This window comes from Panthera pardus, unplaced genomic scaffold, assembly GCF_024362965.1.
Source record: "Panthera pardus isolate Hobbes unplaced genomic scaffold, ASM2436296v1 HiC_scaffold_25, whole genome shotgun sequence".
In the NCBI taxonomy this organism is placed as follows: domain Eukaryota; kingdom Metazoa; phylum Chordata; class Mammalia; order Carnivora; family Felidae; genus Panthera; species Panthera pardus.
The window spans coordinates 42,155,797-42,176,379 of NW_026526821.1; positions in this window are offsets into that span (position 1 = coordinate 42,155,797).

Below are 20,583 nucleotides of genomic sequence, written 5' to 3' on the forward strand. Positions count from 1 at the left end.
GTTTTTTATTTATTTTTGGGACAGAGAAAGACAGAGCATGAACGGGGGAGGGGCAGAGAGAGAGGGAGACACAGAATCGGAAACAGGCTCCAGGCTCCGAGCCATCAGCCCAGAGCCTGACGCGGGGCTCGAACTCACAGACCGCGAGATCGTGACCTGGCTGAAGTCGGACGCTTAACCGACTGCGCCACCCAGGCGCCCCATCGCTCCGCCTCCTCCTGCACCTCCCTGGCGCTTGGCTGGAATTTAAACCCGGATGGCTTCAAGGGTCCCGCTCCATGCATCCCGGTTGGGGGAAGTACGCTCTGCCCTGCCAATAAAGGGCCTCTGGCTGGCAGGCAAGACAGTCTTTGTCCTTTAAACGGTTATATACCTTCTTCCCACAGCACTCAAGGGAGGGAATCGCTTTCTCCCACTGTGGACTGCACCCCTGAACAAGTTATTGAGGCTGGGGCTGGTTCCCCTCCTCTCCAGGTGCCCGAACAGTGCAGCCAGCCCCAGGTCGGAGAAAGCCCTGCAGTTAGAGATTGGATGTTTCTCCATTTTTTTCTGATCCCTGGTCCATGGTTTTTCTCTTGTCCAAATACAATCCTATAATTCTACAGCCTCTCTTTCTCTTCCCTTTGTCTCTGTGCAGAAGGGGATTCCTCCCCTCTGTGCCTACACCACCAGTTTTGTCTCTCCCAGTTCTCAATCATACTCCTCTAGCCTGCCAGGTTGGGCCCATGGGTCCCTGGAGATGTCTCTGGCACTCTGCAGCTCGGACTCTTGGAATTCCAAGTCCTCTGGCCTCAACACTGCTGTGTTTTAGAGACGAGGGAATTTTGGGTCCCCCTACTTCTCCGTCATGTTGGATTCTAGCTGCATTTTGACTTTTGAAAGACTGTTTGGGGATGCTAAAATTAGGATTTTTATGTAATCTCTCCTCTTCTTTTTTTTTAAAGTTTATTTATTTTGAGAAAGAGTGAGCAGGTGGGGGAGGGGCAGAGAGAGAGAGAGAGAGAGAGAGAGAGAGAGAGAGAGAGAGAGAACCCTAAGCAGGCTCCGCACTGCCAGTGAGGAGCCCAATGCGGGGCTTAAATTCACAAACTGCGAGAACATGACCCACGCTGAAATCAAGAGTTGGAAGCTCAACCAACAGCCACCCAGGTGCCCTTAATCTCTCCTCTTCTCTCCTCCTTCCCTGACACCCCCTTTCTTTCCTCATTCCTACCTCTCTTTCTTCCTTTATTCCTAAAAGTGCTCCTTGCTTCTAAGTTTGGAAAAACCTCCCATGTTTTTAGTTCAGTGCTTTGGGACTTTGTTTCTACATTTATATTTCTTATCAATCCAAGAAGTATTTGGTATAGGCAGAGAGGTAAACACGTGTCTTTACCTGGAAGCTACTTGGTTGGTTTGTACCATTCATGGATAATTCATCTTCCCCATTGATGTGCGGTATCCTCTTTATCACATGCCAACTCTCAGTAAAATTCGGGTTCTTTGTTTCATCGTGTTTCATTGTGGCCTTGTTTTTGAGGGCTATACTTTCCCTATAAATATATTCTGATACCTGATTGGGACAGTTCTCTTTCATTAACATTCTGGCTATTTTTCCTTATTTATATTTTATTTAAACTTTAGAAGAAGTTCTATGTAACTTTGAATTCATTCTTTTGAAAAAATCTTTTTTGAGGGGTACCTGGATGGCTCAGTCGGTTGAGCTTCTGACTCTTAGTTTTGGCTCAGGTCACGATCCCAGGGTTGGGATCCAGCCCCATGTCAGGCTCCACGCTCTTGCTTGAGATTCTCTCTCTGAAATTAAAAAAAAAAATCCTTTTTGCACATTTTTAAATGAATTAACATATGTTATAGATCCTTTCTATCATAAAACAGGGTGTGCATTTTTTCATGTTTCCATATAGCATTTTAATGTTTTCTTCATCTACATTTTGGATGTTTCATTAAGTTTATTCATATAAACTAGCATATTTCTTCTATACTCTCTTTATATTAATATTTATGTGGGCTCTTTTTTTTGTTCTAACTTTAATTTGGTTGTTGTTCGTGTAGGACAGAGTGTTGATTTTTGTATAGTAATGTGCCTGGGCAGCTTACTGAATTCGGGTTCTGATTTCCAGTTATTCTCATGTTTTCCAGGTATATACATCATGTCATATCATATCATATCATATCATATCATATCATATATAATCCATAGTAATTAAACCACCTCCTCTCCAACTCAAAATATCTCTTATTTCTTTCTCTTCCTTAAATGCAATGGCTGAGACCTCCAGAACAATGCTAAATAATCACAGTAACTGTGGACATTTTTGCCTAGTCATGCTTTGATTATTTCCTCCATTAAACAGGACATTTCAATGTTTGTATAAGATAATAATAGTAAGGATGTAGGCTTCTAGTCTTATTTAATTAGGAGGTTGTTTGCTTATTAGTAAGCATAAATATTGAGTTTTAGTAAATGCTCTTCAGTATCAGAGGTAGTCCTATTTTCCTTTTGATCTATTAATATATTGAAAGGTAATAATAAATCTCCTAGTATTAAAACATCTCTGAATTCCTAGACTAAACACCATTTATTCATGTGTTATTCATGTGTTAATTTGCTCCAAATGTGCTTTTATCTGATAATATTGTATTAGGAGTTGTGCATTGAGTTTTGGCATCACTGTGATTTGTAGGTAGAACTCAGAATTTTCAGGGCGCCAGGGTGGCTCAGTTGGTTGAGCGTCTGCCTTTGGCTTAGGTCATAATCTCGTGGTCTGTGAGTTCGAGCTCCGCATCAGACTCTGTGCTGACAGCTTGGAGCCTGGAGCCTGCTTCAGAATCTGTGTGTCCCTCTCTCTCTCTCCCTGCCCCTCCTCTACTCATGCTCTCTCTCTCTCTCTCTCTCTCTCTATCTCCCCAAAATAAATAAACACTAAAAAAATTAAAAAAAAGGAACTCAGAGTTTTCCTTTTTCAGTGATATGAAACAATTTAAATACATGCTGAAGTATCTATTTTGTAATGATTTGATATAGAATCTGTGAAAAGCCCAGAACTTTGAACGTTTTTTTTTTTTTTCCATTTTTTCAAGCATGTGGAGGGGAAGACATAATTCTGTGAGCAGTCTTTCTCAATTGTTTCTGTGGTATTTAGTCTGTTCAGATTTTCTAACTCTTTTAAGGTCACTTTTAATAATTTATATATCCTAGAAAGGCATCAATTTCATCTACACTTCTGAATTTTAGAGTTGAACAAAGCAATCTCTTATTAGTCTTTAAATGTCCTTTTACTTGTATCATTTACCAGAACTTCTCTTTTATTTTGATCATTTTGTGCAGCTCTCTCTCTTTCTCTCTCTCTCTCTTTGTGGATAGGGCTAGCTAACGGTTTATCTATTTTACTGTGTTCCCCTTCAAAAAAAATCAGCCTTTAAATGACTGGAAGTCCAGAAGGAGAGAAGAAAAGGAGAGAGACAGAGAGAGAAGGAGAGACAGAGAGAGAAAGAAGGCAAGAAAGAGAGAGAAGGAGAGACAGAGAGAAAGGAGAGAAAGAGAGAGAAAAGGAGAGACAGAGAGAGAAAGGAGAGAAAGAGAGAGAAAAGGAGAGACAGAGAGAGAAAGAAGGCGAGAAAGAGAGAGAGAGATTTAGCTGTATTTTAGTAGCTGAGTAAGAATATTCCGGAAAGATGGAATAGCATAAGCCAGATGGGATGTCAGGAGTGTGATGCCAGAAGTCAGTGAAGTTATCGAAATCTTAACAGATGTTTTTTGAAGGAATACTAAGTGTCAGGTGTTGTTCTAGGAGACAAGTGGGAAAAGGACCCCAAATCTCTAACCAGAGGAGTCTATATTGTCATGTGGGCAGAAGAGCTAGACAATGACCAGGCATGCAGATAAAACTACAAGGTGACGTGAGACAGAGTAATAGGTATTATGATGGAAATACACAGGTGCTGTGGTAGAGAGAACTGGAGTGGGCGTGCATTTTCGGGTAGTCAAGGAAGGTTTCTTTTAAGAAGTGTCTTTTGAATCTTGACATTTGAAGACTGAGGTGGAAGCAGCCATGGAAAGATCTGGAAAAGGAGGAGAATTTGACTCAGAGAGACCACAAGTTCTTTGGGTTTCAAAGCACGAAAGACTTTGTCACATGGCAGGAGCATGAAAGGGAGACAGGGTGGCTGGAAAGTATCCAAGGGAGGGGTGGCATAGGTAGGGTGTGACTAGGAAGGGAGGTGGGTACGGATCACAGAGTGCTGCCTGCTGACGGCTCTCAGCCAGCTCACTCCCCAGGCACGGCCTTCCGCGAAGGTAGCTGCCTTGCCCAAGGTTATTCCCTCTGCTCAGACGCAACTTGAATCCAGTGGCCGGTGGAGAGAGAGAGGTTAAAAAAACAAGTCCTGTGTCTCAATCTGGGACACATCTGAAGGACCACCCCAGCCTCCAAACTCCTCATGAGACCAGATGAGGCTTTTGTTACAATTGAATCACAGTTCAATACCTGCGTCAGCCCCATCCTGCTCTCCTTACTCCTGGGCAGGTGCATTCCAGAGTCCTCCCGCATAAAAAAACCTGCAGGCAAACCCCTTTACATATGTGTCCTGAGGAACTGAGCCTAAGAGAGTTGGTACTAAAAGTGGTCCAAGGAAACAGCATCCAAAATGGGATCTTGGAGCTGGATCATGGACCCTCTGCCACTGACCCTCTGGCAACGAGGACCCTGTTGCTGGAGCTGGGGAGAGCGCTGATAACTCTCTAGCACGTCAGACTATAGCGGTGAAGTTGTTAACATTTTCCCACTGGTCACCTGGAGTGTGATTCCTGTAGAACAGAATGCTCTGGCAGGTGCAACATGTCAGGCATTTGAGAGGCACCGGGGAAGTAGTAATTATAATGACTATGGAATTGGATGCCTCTTGCTAAGTACAAATGATGAGTTGGAAAAATTCAATAAAAGGTCAAGAGTGACTAATCATCAATTTAAGGCAAAATGTGAAAGTCGGAGGACCTTCTTGCCATGGTGAAGGGAGCTGTCATATCCTGTAGCTGGAAGGCAGTAAAAGGACCAGGTCTAGGACTTAATCAAAAGAGTGGCAGAGCTCCATAGAAGGTGGTCCGATCATCACCATCTGGACATCCTGCGGCATGCTGGTGCGCCGTGGTGAAGATATCACGCTGCTTGGGCTAAATTCGCAAAGATTGGCAAGAGTACTAGAGGTCTCAGCGAAAGACATATGTTCCAGAGGTGCGAGTAAAATTTATAAAGATTCAGGGCCTTCTATGTCAGTGCAATGTTTAGGGACGCGGTGGTCTGGGAACACGTTCCATTCAAAGTATCAGGTCTTCCCAATACAGTGACCGCTAAGAAGGAAGCACAATTCCTGGTGGGACTTTTTAGTCTCTAGAGCAGCATGTTCAACATTTTGTGTACTGCTCTGACCCATTTTCTAGGTGACATGGAAGGCTGCCACTTTCCGGTGGGTTCCAGAAGAGGGAAGGACTCTGCGGCAGCCCCAGGCTGTGGTATAAATAGCCCTGCTGCTCTGCCTGGATGGTCCATCAAGTCCTGAGGCATTAGGGGCATTTATGGGGCAAAAGACACTATGTGGACTTTGCCAAGGCCTATTAAGCAAATCAATTTAAACCTCCATGGCTCTGGAGTAAGGCTACACCGTATTCAGCTGAGAATTACACCTCGAGAAAAAGAGCTCTGTGCATTGCTGGGCTTGGCAGGGCACCCAACAATGGGGCATCACCTAACCGTGGGCCCTACCTGCCTGTCATGACATGGTTTTGTCAAATCTGTCAAGTCATTGTTTTTTTAATTTTAGGTTTTTTTTAATGTTTATGTCTGAGAGAGAGAGAGAGAGAGACAGAGAGAGACAGAGTGTGAATGGGGGAGGGGGAGGGGCAGAGAGAGAGAGGGAGTTACAGAATCCGAAGCAGGCTCCAAGCTGTCAGCATAAAGCCTGATGTGGGGCTCGAACCCACGAGCCAGAAGATCATGACCTGAGCCGAAGTAGGACCTTTAACCGACTGAGCCACCCAGGCGCCCCAAATCTGCCAAGTTATAAGGGCGATGGACCCAGCAGCGATCTACTATACAATGGAAACCATACAACTGAGACTGGGCACAACCAGGGACAGAAGCGAGCAAGTGACCTGGATCCCCATGTCATCAGCACAGTTGTACCAGATCCTTTCCTCCAGCTCACATCTCTTATGACTGTGTGGTATATGTGTGTGTGTGTGTGTGTGTGTGTGTGTGTGTGTGTGTAATGTATGGGATGTAGGGTGAGGTGTATATATGTTGTGTGTGTGCATGTTATAGTGTAGTGTGTGTGTGTGTGTGTGTGACTCCAATATAACTCCTTACAACCCTGAGGAAAATGGTGGAGCTTGTGGCCCTGAAACATGGCTGTGAGGATGAAATTCTCCCAATGGGCACAATTTTGGGCAGGGCTTTGCTCATTTACTTTCTGTGGAATGAGAAGGGATCCTAAATGAGAATATATACAATTCACAAGCAATAATAATGGCTTTGCTGCTTTGTCAGGCATCTGGGAGGGGAAGGAATCAAAGATCAAGGACAAGAAGGTCCGGGTAAAGATGTTACCAGATGGATGAAAAGGGGCAAAATGTGAAGATTGTTGTTTTCATTGAGAGCTCCCTCTTGGGAAGAGGGACATAGCAACCACGTGGGCGGAATGACATGGTCAGTGTAAGTCAACCAGCCTCTGACATCGGCCACTCCACGGTCGGCAGAGTGAACACGTGAATGGAGTAGCCAAGGCTGGAGGATAGGATTGGACCCACCACCATGGAGTCCCACATGGCAGCTCATTAGAAGGGGCCCGCTGTACAGCAAGAGTTGCAGTGATGGGTCCATGACATGGGAATTCTGGTCCTGTCACATATCACACCATCCAGAAGCTGCCAGGCTCCTAGAGGCTTCTGAAGTAGCTGAGGCACTGGCTTAGAAATGATACCCACAAGGCCAGAGCATCATCTTCCAAGAGGCAGTATACATCTCAAACGAGCCTTTGCACGAGGTTGTGTCCCCAGCATGTAGAACACATGTGTTGGGAACCAAGGAGAAGATACAGGAGTGGCCTCACTTATCATCACTTTGAATGGCTTGTTTGGGAGATTGTGTTTTCTCTTCCTACAGCCCTGAGTTCTGTAGGTTTTGAGGTCCTGTTTCCTCCGAGCACTAATGCTTTCGCCAGCAGACAGTAAGAGTCCCATTAAACTTTCAGCCGTTGCTGTCATCTGGTCACTTCTGGCTTGTCATGTTAAGCAGACAGCAGGCTAGGAAAGGAGTCACCGCCGTGGCAGCAGTAAGTGACTCTGATCATCACAGGAGGTAGGGCTGCTGTTACACAAAGGATGATAACTAGTTGTGGCACCTTGGCGACTCAACAGGGTTGTCTCCTGGTATGGCTACTACCCTGGCCAATTGTGACTGAGAATGGACAAGTGTAACAGCCCTGACCTGAGGAGAGCATGGCGACCAGAGGCGCAGACCCTTCAGGGGTGAGAGTCTGGGACACTCCACCAGTAAACTACCTAGACTGTCAGATGTGATAGATGAAGATATGGGGTGCGTGTGGGGGTGGAGCTAGAAAAGCTAACAGAGGAAGAAATGATGAGTGTCACTTGTGGCCCCAGGGCCAATCCTAACCTTCGTCTTGAGCGTTTTCTCCAAGAAAGTTTTCTCAGACCAGTGTTCCAGAGAAGTTTCACCCAGACGGGGTTAACTTATTATTTGAAGCAGTTGGATCCAAGGGGCACAGAGAATGGATTTAGTAGATGCTACTGTGTGGCCCCAAATCCCTCCTCAGAGCCAAAGCTTTCATACCTGCTGGATGTATTGACTGCTGACACCCTCCAGCTGAGCTCTGCCCTCGCCAAATTGTCTTCTGCCAAAAGGTGCTGCTCATCCCAAGGTTATGCTACCCCCTGCCAAGGGCCAATGTGCTTCCACGATTAGGAGATGCAGGCATAAAAAGGCTGGCCCCCTTCCCTGAATATGGGGAACCATCCATTCTCCAGAGCCATGAGGTCAGCAGAGGCTCTGTTGAGACTGGATCACTGTTTACCTTCTCCCTCTGCCCATCCCTGCTTCCCTCACCCTTCATGGTATCTTTTAGGATATGTGCAAAAATTCCTTGGTGTTCCTTCCCTCAAGACATTGGGTTTTATTCCCCTCCTCTTGTGTGTGGGCTGGGCTTGGGTGACTCTAGAGAATAGATTAGTGGCAGATATGATGGGGTGTCACTTACAAGATTAGTTTATGGAAAGACTCTGGCTTCAGTCGTGGGTACGCTCTTCCCCACCCTTATTCTGTCTTCCACTCCTTCCGGGGGAAAGCAGCTGCCATGTTGTGTGGACACTGTGCAGGGGCCCATGGACAAGGACTGGGTACTACCAATACCATGTGATAGCTTGGCAGTGGATTCCCTGACAGACAGCTCGATGCATCCTCACGAGAGTCCCTGAACCAGAGCCACACAGCTAAGCTGCTCCTGGATTCCCGACCCACAGGAACTGTGTGACTCAGTAAGTGTTTATTGCCTCAAGCCGCAGAATTTGGGGATAATTTTTTACCTAATAGGTAGCTAACACAGCCTTATGGATGTTTTCCTCGAAAGAGATTTCCAATGAACTTCTTTCCTGCAAATCTCCACATCGGAGTCTGTTTCCTACGAAATCCATCCTAAGAGAGGAAGTAAAGTCATGCAGATCCTAAAGGTCTTGCTTTTTCTGAGGGATGCTGCCTAATTTATTGTTGCTAACTGTAGGGAGACCAATATATGGCCGTGATGCCGAGGCAGGTGAGAAAGGAGGTCTTCTAAGCCAGGCTAAGGAAATATAACTTTGCCTTGTAGGCAGTTGGGGGACCAGGGAAGGCTTGGGGGCAAGAAGAACATTCTAGAAGCAGGATGAAGGATGGATAAAATGGAGAGACTAGCAATAGGGAGAGAAAGCTGGAGCCCACTGTGAGGTTTGGACAAGAAATCAGGAAATAAACTACCCTCAACCCACTGGTGGGTGGGACTAATAGAATAGGGTTGATAACAGTACTCACTTGGTAGGGAGTTGTTGGGATTAATGAGATGCTTAGAACAGTGTCTGGAACGCAGACTCACTGCGTTTGTTAGGTAAACGCGTGCTGGGTCAGGCGGCCCCTCCAGGGCCACAGACTTTACCAGCCAATGCTGTAACATCCCAGAGTTTGAGGGAGAGGGAGGGACATCCCAAGTAGTTCATTTGGGCACACAATGCTGTGACTCAGAGCAAGGTCAGGGTCCTGGGAAACTTAGTAAGAGAAGTTGTGTTGGGTCCCTGGTCAACATTCCTAGTTCAAGGCCTTGCTCCCTCCCTCAAATGTGGTTTGTGCTCTTGATAATAAAGGCAACCGGAAAGAGAAAGAATGACCCACCCCTGCAACAGGGAAAATAAATCCGGAGCTCATATTCTGCTGATACTAGTGACAACATTTCCTGAGGAAACAGCATGACAGAAGCCTGTCCATCACCAGCCCCCAGACCCCTGCCTCTGCTCTCCATCCACAAAGTGGACCCATTACTAGAGACTCCTAAAGAAGAGGAGGATGGGCTTCTGATGCTTTAAACTGACAAGTTCTGGTGCCCCAATCTCTCATAGGTCACGACAGATTATATTTCTGAAAGGCAGTTTCCCGCTTGCACACGGTCTAAAAGGCTTTCTCTGATATTTCAGCTGCTGGCTCCAGCTAATGGTCTGGCTAGCCAGAGACATTATTGAATATCTTTGTAATTAACAAAGTGTCAGATGTCATGCGGAATAAACAGGAAGAAGTTTGTGGCAAAGCGGATAAGGTGGACACATGCCATATGAATACTCAGAAAGTAAGTCTCTTTAGAATGGTATCCCGACATGAGGATCGTTACCTGGTTCTGCCATCCCAGGCTGCAGGATTTTGACTCTGAAAATTTAGGCGGGGTCTGCCCACACTAGGGTTTCATGTGCTGAACCGTCTAGTGGGGGTACTTTAGCTTGGGACTTTCTGAAGATGTCAAGAGAACTCGTGGATAACCACCAAGCCCATGTTCTAGAGTGGAAATGACATACACTTGCCTTAACTCTGATGACTTCAAAAGGAAGCCTGTGACAAGGGCTTACGTGCAAGGAGCTTATCTGGGGAGTGGGTCCAAGGAACAAGAATGGGCATTCTGAGATGGGTATGAATGTCCAGATATGAGGACAGGGGCTTTCCTGGGTGCTTCCTCATGACTTCAGCTGTAGGGTACCGTCTTGTGGATAAGCCATAATTAATGTAGCCCTTCATCTATCTGTTCTTTGTTATTTAGGTTGATCCCCCCTTTTTTTCCCCTGTGAAAAACAGTATTTTGAAACATCCCTGTGCAGTCATCTTTGCAAACAGAGCTGATTTTCCCTAGGATAAATTGTAAAACTGAAGTGACATAATTGTTCTTTACAAAATGTTGCAGGCAGTAGTTACCTATATTTAGCATTTTTTATTCTGATTATAAAAGTGATACATACTCAGTACAGAAAATTTAGAAAAATAAGAAAAATACAAAAATATATTTTATTAATATACTATACATTAAAAATAAATATATATTAAAATAAAAAATATATATTAAAAACATATTTTATACAGAAGGACAAAAGCAGCTTGCTTTTCTTAACTTGAGAGGTATAGCATCAACATATCTCCGTGCCATTTAAAATTTTTAAAAACCCACACGTCACTTAAGGGCTGAAACGTGCTTCATGGTGGCATTAGAGCTTCACTAGACAAACTATTTTCTCATGTGGGGATATTTAAGTTATAGCAATTTTTTTGCTATTGGACATCGTGCTAGGATGAGCATATTTTCAATTTTTCTGGACTCTGGTTATTTTATTAGGTTAGGTCCTTAAAAAAGGATTATTGGGTCAGATAATGAGCCGTGTTTTTATATTCAAGAAAAATCAGCACCCTCAGAGTCCTTGAGGATTAGCACATAACAGGTGCCTAGTAAATATCTGTGAAATGGGTATGCATATTTAATTTTCCTTATGTTTATTTATTTTTGAAGGAGAGAGAGACAGAGTGCAAACAGGAGAGGGGCAGAGAGAGAGGGAGACACAAATTCTAACCAGGGCCCAGGCTCTGAGCTGTCAGCACAGAGCCTGATTAGGGACTGGAGCTCGCGAACCATGAGATCATGACCTGAGCCAAAGTTGGACACTTAACCGACTGAGCCACCTGGGTACCCTGGGTATGCATATTTTAAAGTGCAAGTTCATAGTGCCAAAATACTTTCCAGGTGGGTTGTGTTCATTCACATTCCCACCGATACAAAAATGAGTCTGTGCTACATTGTCAACATTCAGTACTATAATTTCCTTTTACCTCGGACTATTGAAATAAAGCCTTGTTTTAATTTTTATTTCCCTGAATTGTAGTGTGTTTTTCCATGTGCTTTCTGGCCATTTATATTTTTTCTGCAAATTATTTATTCAGAATTTTGCCCATTTTTTTGGGGGGGGGAGAAGGTGTTACTCTTTTAATATGATATATAGATTTGTATGTATACATGTACTCTCTGTAATTCTTGGGCTATCTAACATTTCTTGTAATATTCCCCCAGGTTGTCACTTGCCTTTAATTTGTCATTTGATTTCAGTCTTGAAATAAACAGAAATTGACTTTAAATTTCACCAGACTTAGCAGATTTTTCTTTTTGATATCTTCCTTTGCTTTAAGAGTGAAAAAGACGGCTCCCGTCCGAAGATCACACACATTTGGTGTGTCAAATGGGATTCTCCTTGCAGTATATAAGGCTGCCTTCCTGAAAGTTCAGTATGCTTGAGAGTGGGACAAGAGGAGACACACTGCCTTCTGTTTCTCACAGTGAACCGTGCACAGCCCTGGATCTGTGGGGTCCTCTGCCCAGGACATCCCGTACACACTACCATTCCTCCCTTTCCAACGCAAGTAATTTGACGTTTTATTTATTTTTGAGATAGAGAGAGACAGAGCATGAATGGGGGAGGGGCAGAGAGAGAGGGAGACACAGAATCCGAAACAGGCTCCAGGCTCTGAGCTGTCAGCACAGACCCCGACGCGGGGCTCGAACTCACAGACCCTGAGATCATGACCTGAGCTGGAGTCGGACGCTTAACCGACTGAGCCACCCAGGTGCCCCATCCAACGCAAATCATTTGAATTGACTTTTATTAAGGGCCACTGTCCACAGCCTCTTACATCCAACTTAGACCACGACACTGAATCCTACACTTTCTGCTTTCCAGAAGTCTAGAGGAAGAGACAGGCATGAACATCTTTAGTAATGTAATATTTAGGAGCTAAAATAGGAAAATAAATATAATGCTAAAGGAACAGGGAGGATGGAACGATTCATTGTAGTTATTGGTGCAGCAATTAGAAAAAAAGGGTTCATGGAGGAGGTGATGTTAGCTGGATAATTATTAATGAATATTAATGATAAAGAAGAAATAGGCAAAGACAGCTATTTGAGAAGCATGGCATGTTAGGAGGAGGTTAAAGAGTTTGGAGAACAGTGGGGTCTTGCAGTTGGGGATAAGATGGGTTAGAGGTTAGAGGCACTGGTGAAAGGCAACAAATTTCTTTCTAGGTCATTGCACTTAACCTTCTGGGTAACATGTGGCCAATAAGCTGGTGTCCTGTCAGTATCACATCATTGCGCACTCCCTCACTCCACTAGGCTTTGGTTTTTAGGCACCGGAGACTCTTCTTCACTGGACCACCATCAGACAGACTAGAGGGATCCTACCAGCTTCTCCTTCTCCTTCTCTTCCTCCTCCCTCCTTCTCTTCTGCAAAGTAGCCAGACTACAGTTAGCCACTATCTCCGCAGCATCTTTTCTCTTCCCAACTGCCTTTCACATGCAGACTAGTTTTCACAGTGCCCTTAAGTGTGAACTTCTCCACATTCTGTTGCAAATGAAGTCAGATCTTTTAGAAACTTAAATGTCCCCAGAAGAGATTCAGAGCTCTTCCCCAGGCAAATCTCTGAGCCCTGGCTCTGGAGATTGGGGTGGGGACAATGGTGCCCTTCTCTCTGACCGCTATCCCTGTTTCTAAAGGAGCACTCAGTAGAGAAGAGGCAGTGGTCTCACGTATCCTTAGCTTGCCTCCCCCATCATGAAACCTGTCTTATAAGCTGTGACAAAAGCCATTGTGGTCCCGTTGTACGCAACAGCACCATACCCAAGATAGAGCCTCCATCCCGACAACGGGGTCTGGGTGAAATAAGGGAGCCTTCACTTCTCCACTTCACTCACCCAGAATGTACTGTACCTCAGTAAGGAGTGGAGTAGATGCAGTAACAGCTGGAGGCAAGATGGAAAATGCTGGTGTCTTACTCTATCCCTAGGCAGATAGTCCTCCTTGTGGGAGCTCAGGGAAGAAGGGACTCTGCTGTGGGCTGCAGCAATCTGGAGTGAAGTTTCTGTCTTGCTGATCTCAGAGTGGGGAGGGAAGAAGAGGGTCTTGGTTCATATATCACAGGTTCTTATGGTTCTTAATCACGTTTTAGTAGATTTTCTTGAGTAAATGTTTCTTCCTTTGCTAGATGCTCTCAGGATGGTTTCCAGAGACTTTCAATGTTTTTAAAAATAATTTTCACCAGTTTTTCTGGGGAGTAGGTCTGTGGAACTCACACTGCCAGGCCAAAAGTGGCGCCTGCAATTGTTTTTGTTTTTGTTTTTTACAAATGCTCTGGGGATAGGACTTTTTGCTCTGAGGAGCTTTGAATAAGGTGACATGATGGCAAACCCTGAAAATCAACCTTTTCCAGGTAGATGACAGACAAGTCAAATAGTGACATTCTCTGTCATTTTGAAGATGTTCCAAACCCTGTCTTTCCCATCCAATAGCTTCTAGCTCTACATAGCTATCACGGGTGTGAGACTGCTGGTTTCCAAGGGTAGCATTTAATTAGCAAGAGGGCTCTAGGTTATAGGGCAAGTTAAAATGTCACACAATTCACCGTTCTTTCCAAGATTCAGCCATTTTTCACATTTTCTTAGATTGTTTATTTACTGTTGAAGTTTGAGAGTTCTTTTTAATATTTTCAGTATAGGCATTCATGTTATGTTTGAGGCTTGCAAATATTTTCTCTTAATTTTTAAATTGTCTTTTCAGTTCTTGGCAACATCTTTAGTACAGCAAAATTTCAATTTTGTTGACATCCAGTTTACTGAGTTTTTTCTTTTATAGATCATGATTTTGATATCAAGTCTAGGAGCCCTTTGCCTAGCTATAGATCTCAAAGGTTTTCTCCTATTTTTTCCTAAGACTTTTATAGTTTTCCACTGAAGTCTGTGAGTTAATTTCTGTATCAAGTGTGAGACTTAGGTCAAGGTTTATTTTGTTGCTTATAGATGTTCAATTGTTCCAGTATCCTTTGTTGAAAAAGTTATGATTCTTCCTTTGAACTTTCTCTCACATCAGTTGGATATATTTCTGTGAGTCTATTTCTGGGTCCTCCACTCTGATCCATTGGTCTATATCTCTATCCTTGCACCAATATCAATCCGATTCATGTAGCTGTATGATGAGCCTTGAAATTGCATAGACCGAATTCTCTCACTTTAGTCTTCTTTTTCAAAATTGTTTTAGTTTCTTTGCCTTTCCATGTACATTTTATTTTTTATTTTTTATATTAAATATAATTTATTGTCAAATTGGTTTCTACACACCACCCAGTGCTCATCCCAACAGATGCCCTCCTCAATGCCCATCACCCACATTCCCCCCCCCACCCCTATCAACCCTCAGTTTGTTCTCAGTATTTAAGAATCTTTTATGGTTTGCGTCCCACCCTCTCTGTAACTTTTTTTTCCCTTTCCCCTTCCCCATGGTCTTCTATTAAGTTTCTCAGGATCCACATATGAGTGAAAACATATGGCATCTGTCTTTCACTGCCTGAGTTATTGCACTTAGCGTAATACCCTCCAGTTTCATCCACGTTGCTGCAAATGGCCAGATTTCATTCTTTCTCATCGCCAGGTAGTATTCCATTGTGTATATAAACCACAACTTCTTTATCCATTCATCAGTTGATGGACATTTAGGCTCTTTCCATAATTTGGCTATTGTTGAAAGTGCTGCTATAAACATTGGGGTACAAGTGCCCCTATGCATCAGCACTCCTGTATCCCTTGGGTAAATTCCTAGCAGTGCTATTGCTGGGTCCTAGGGTAGATCTATTTTTAATTTTTTGAGGAACCTCCACACTGTTTTCCAGAGCGGCTGCACCAGTTTGCATTCCCACCAACAGTTCAAGAGGGTTCTTGTTTCTCCACATCCTGGCCAGCATCTGTGTACATTTTAGAATGATCTTATGTATATCTACAGAAATACTTGCTGGGATTTCAATACAAATAGTGTTAAACCTATATATCCATTTGAAGACAATTGACACCTTTACTATGTTGACTCTTTCAATCCATGAACACGGTATGCCTTTCCATATTTTCAGATTTTATTCATTTCTTTCAATGTGCCTTAGTTTACAGCATACATTTCCTGTACATGTTTTATTAGACTTAAACCAAAGTATATTATTATTTGAATGATTACAGATGATACTGTATTTTTAACTTTGTTGTCTACATGTTTATTACTAGTGTTCAGAAATATTGTTTGTGTATTTTATCTTGTAACCTGAAGACTTGTTGAACACTCACTTATTTTTTCTTGGAGTTTTTGTTTTTGTTTTTTTAATTATTATTCCTTGTGTCTGTCTTTCTTTCTTTCTTTCTTTCTTTCTTTCTTTCTTTCTTTCTTCTTTCTTTCTTTTTTATTTATTTTTTAATGTTTATTTATTTCTTGAAAAGAGAGAGAGTGAGAGCATGTGCATGCACAGGGAAGGGGCAGAGAGGGAGAGAGAATTCCAAGCAGGCTTCTTTCTGCCAGTGCAGAGAGAGCCTGACATAGCTCAAACTCACAAACTGTGAGATCACGACCTGAGCTGAAATCAAGAGTTGGATGCTCAACTGACTGAGTCACCCTAGCGCCCTTATTTACTTATTTTTCAAGTAGGCTTCATGCCCAGTGCAGAGCCCAATGCAGGGCTTGAACTCACCACCCTGAGATCAAGACCTCAGCTGAGATCGAGACAGATGCTCAACTTACTGAGCCACCCAGGCACCACTCCTTGTTATTTTCTATGTAAGCATAATATCATCAACAAACAGGGACAGTTCCTATCCAATCTTACTTACTATCCATCTAGCTTTTATTTTCTTTTCTAGCTTCTAACATTATGTGAATAGGAGTGGTGAAAATGGATACTCTTGATTTGTCTTGGATCTTAGGTGGAAAGCATTAAGACTTTCACCACTAAATATAATGTTCCCTGTAGCTTTTTGGTAAATACTCCTTTTGAAGTTGGAGAAGTCCCTCTTTATTTCTACTTTTCTAAGAGCTTTATTATGAATGGGTGTTGAATTTCATCAAATAATTTTTCTGTTATCAATTGATATAATCAATTGATATAATCACACAAAATCGTGTGTTTTTTTCTCCTTTATCTCATTAGTATGGTGGGTTATGTTGACTACTATTTGAGTATTGAACTTGTCTAGTATCATTGAGATAAAACCCACCTGGTCATTGTGCATAATTCCTTTTATAATTCATTTCTTATGTTGCTGAATTCTATTTGCTAAGATAAGTTGCCATTTCTTTCATTGCTTTTACAAGTTGGACTGTGATGTTTGTGGTGTAAATTTCTTTGAGTTTATTCTCTTTGGTTATCACTCACTTCTTGAATCTGTAGGTTTATGTCTTTTGCCAATTTGGGGAAGATTTCACCCATCATTTCTTCAAAGACTTTTCAGCCCTGCTTCCTTCTTTTATCCTTCCAGAATTCTGATGACATGAATGTTAGAATTTTTAAAATCATCCCATAATACCCTGTGTACACATACACACACACACACACTCTCTCTCTCTCTCTCTCTCTTGCTCTCAGTTGTTTCTATTCCTGGAGTAACTTCTATTATTCTGTCTTTCAGTTCACTTATTCTTTCCTATGTCCCCTCCTTCTGCTGTTGAGCCCATTCCTTGAGTTTTTAATTTAAGCTGTTATATTTTTAAGTCTCAATATTTCCATTTGATTCTTTCTCTATAGTTCAATTTTCTTTCTGACATTTTTTTTTAATTTTTCATTTGTTTCAAGTCTGTTCATATTGCTCATTGGAGTATTTTTAGGATGACTGCTTTAAAATCTTTGTCAAATTAATTCTAACATGTCTGCCAAATCAGTATTGGGAATATAGTCATTGCTTCAATTTTTTTTTTTTTTAAGTTTCTTTATTTCGAGAGAGACAGAGACAGTGTGAGTGGCAGGGTGGGCAGAGAGAGAGGGAGGCAGAGAATCCCAAGCAAGCTCTATGCTGCCAGCACAGAGCCCGATGCCAGGCTTGAACTCACAAAACTGTGAGATCATGATGTGAGCTGAAACCAAGAGTCAGACGCTTACCCAGGCACCCCTAGTCATTGCTTTTTTTTAATCAGCAGGAAGATTAAGAATGCCCAAGACATGACTCTTTGCCTGGGAGGATAGAAGTTGATGGATAAAAACCCCTGTTTCCTCCCCTTTGGCTGTTTTCCACATAAACTCTCAGAATATCTCCAATAAGTCTGATCCCATTGTCCCTACTGGTAACCTGCTAATTATTGTTCTATTCAACTTCTCTCCCATCCCTATCTTACTTTTCCATTTTCCTTACCAGTGATCACTGTCGGGACCTTCTGGTTTTTTGTTTGTTTTTACTTTGGTAGTGGCATAGGTAGGAGGTGAAGATGAATGAAAACAGACAATGACAACTTTCCATGTTCCCTTTTAGATAGACCTAGGTGTATGGAATCAGGACAAGAAACATAATAGTTTAGCATAGATTTTTTAATTTTTTAATTTTTATTTTATTTTTAATGTTTATTCATTTTTTGAAAGAGAGAGAGAGACAGAGCACAAGCAGGGGTGGGGCGGAGAGAGATGGGGACACAGAATCTGAAGCAGGCTCCAGGCTCTGAGCTGTCAGCACAGAGCCCAACGCGGGGTTCGAGCTCACCAACCATGAGATCATGACCTGAGTGGAAATCGGAAGCTCAACCAACAGAGCCACTCTGGCGCCCCTAGCATAGATTTTTTTAACGTATAATACTTTTTTCACTTTGCACTGAAGTCATGTTATCTGTGATGCGATCTATTTAACTGAGAGTGTCTCTATCTTCAGTGTCAAACTAAACAAAATTCGAGTTACACGTATTTCAGATTCTCAGTTAAAACAAACACGGTGCACTGGCAACCTGACTTTATAAAGTTGACTCTCAAATATCACCAGGTTGAGTCACTAGGAGCTCATTTTCACCTCTGTTTTGATCTGCGACTTTTTAAGAAGGTCACCGTGTCTTCTCTCCTTGAGCTCTGGATCTTACAAGACTTTGGTCAAAGTCGTAAAAATTCTGAACTGACTACAGAGAGAGGATCAGTCTTCAGGAGCGGGAACTGGAGAGGCGCACGTGGAGCTGCATGAGATGAGAGTAAGTGAGTTCTGAACTCAGTTCTGATTGTACTGCTGTTTATTCAGCGTTCTGGGAACTGAAATTCTTCTTGATTAAAGGCGGGGGAAATGGCAATTTTTAGCAGTGCTTGCTCAACATAGGTTATTTTGACAAGGACATATTTGAATAATTCTGGGTTAGGGGGTGAAAATGACAAGTTTTATTTATTAGCCTCAATTGGCAGTAAGATACACCACAGGGAATACAGCTCGGTGTTCTTGCGGGGCGGCCACGGGGACAGCTTGCCCATCTTAAGCACATTCTCAGTGTTCTTGTTACATTACGAAACCAAAGAAGTGATTGATGTAGAATTAAGAAAAGAAACACAAGAGATATGTATCTCAGTCTCCAAGCTCAGGCATCCAATAAATATATTTGATTTATTTTACCAGGACGCATATGAATATTTCAAGCCTGTTTCTGCCAGACTCACGGAAACTGGGGATAGAGCACTTTTGTTTTCGAGGAGGTGAAAAGGAAAAAAGAGAAATGGGAAAAACAATGAGGAAAAAGGGGCAAGAGGGTGGTCTGCAGGGCCTGGAGACCAGTCCCAACAGGAAGAGATGAGAGAAGCACCTCAAACGTTGCCCACAGGGCAGAGGGGCTGCTGTGTCATCAGGGATGGTCCAGCCCTGGACAGCACCAACCAGAGTTCCCAGTTCTGAAAGCTGGTGTAATGGGCTATCTGCGAACCAGCTTCTTGTGCCCTCCTCTTTCACCTTACCCTCTGTAAGCCACTGGTGTTCCAGAGAATCTACCTGAAGGGGCTGAAATTTGACGTCCTGGGTTTCTCATCTGACCGCATCCCGATTATCCCACCATCCTGCTGTGGCTTAAAGGATTTTCTCTTCCATATTTCATAACCTCCTAGAAAGAAAGAGTTTGAAAGTGGCATGGCTTCTCAGTGACCTTCAGTCTCCCTCTGCGTCTCTTGATTTTGTTCGAGAGATCTTTGTCTGTTGAAATCTTACTCAGACTCCAATCTGTACCAGAGATAGAGGCAGAGCTTTCCTGTGTGAAATGAGGAGAGGAGAGTGGTGTTCTCTCCAGTGGATATTAGGAGAACCAGATTCCTGCTTGGGCCAGTCCCTATCAGACCTTCCAGTGGTTAATAAAGTCACACATAGTCACCTTACCTTGGTTTCTTGTCAGTTCTGTGAGAGGTAGGGCAATGACAAGGTTGAATTTTACCTGAAGGTTAAGAAATCTCACTCATTTGTGCTCTGGAGAATTACTGTAAAGAACCACCCTTCCCCCCATGACTTCTGGGAACACTCCTAGATCCATCCCTTCTTTACCTATGTCAAGGCCAGACACAGACCCCACAAGTTCCTTTTTCTGCCTCATAAGTGGTTGTCTTCATGCTTTGCTGGACTGCTAGTCCCCCTTGATTAACTGGAACCAAATGTTCACCAGCCAAACTTTGATGACACAGGCCCTTTTTCCCCAGGACCTGAATTCTGATCCACCCCAGCCTGAGTCAGCATCGAGACTTTCCTCAAGTATCCCTCCTAGAAAATGGGTTGGTAGAATATTCTCTGGTCAACCTTTTCATGCCACTTTCCTACACCAGGATATTCCTAGCTTGGTTCACTTCTCCCGCTATGGAAGCTAACACCTTTCTGGCCCAACTTTTGAGATGCCTGAAGGTCTCACGGGTTACGAAGTTTTCCATATTGTGATAGTCCTCCGTCCCCCCACCACCATGCCTCCCTTCTCCTTGCAATAATCCTTATTCAGTTTGGTTTTCATTGGACAGCAGGCATTCTGATACTCGTTCTGTGGAAGGGAAGTTGAGGTTTGCCGAGATGGACACGTACCTCGGGCCTAGTGGTCAAGTTAACAAGGAATCGCACAGGTTGGACCCAGGTCCATTCCAGACTTCAGTCCTGGGGTTTTTAGACTGCCACGTGGATTCTTTCTTAATGCTGGGGCAAATGACTTCACTTCTATAAACTGAGAACGTTGGAATAGAGATT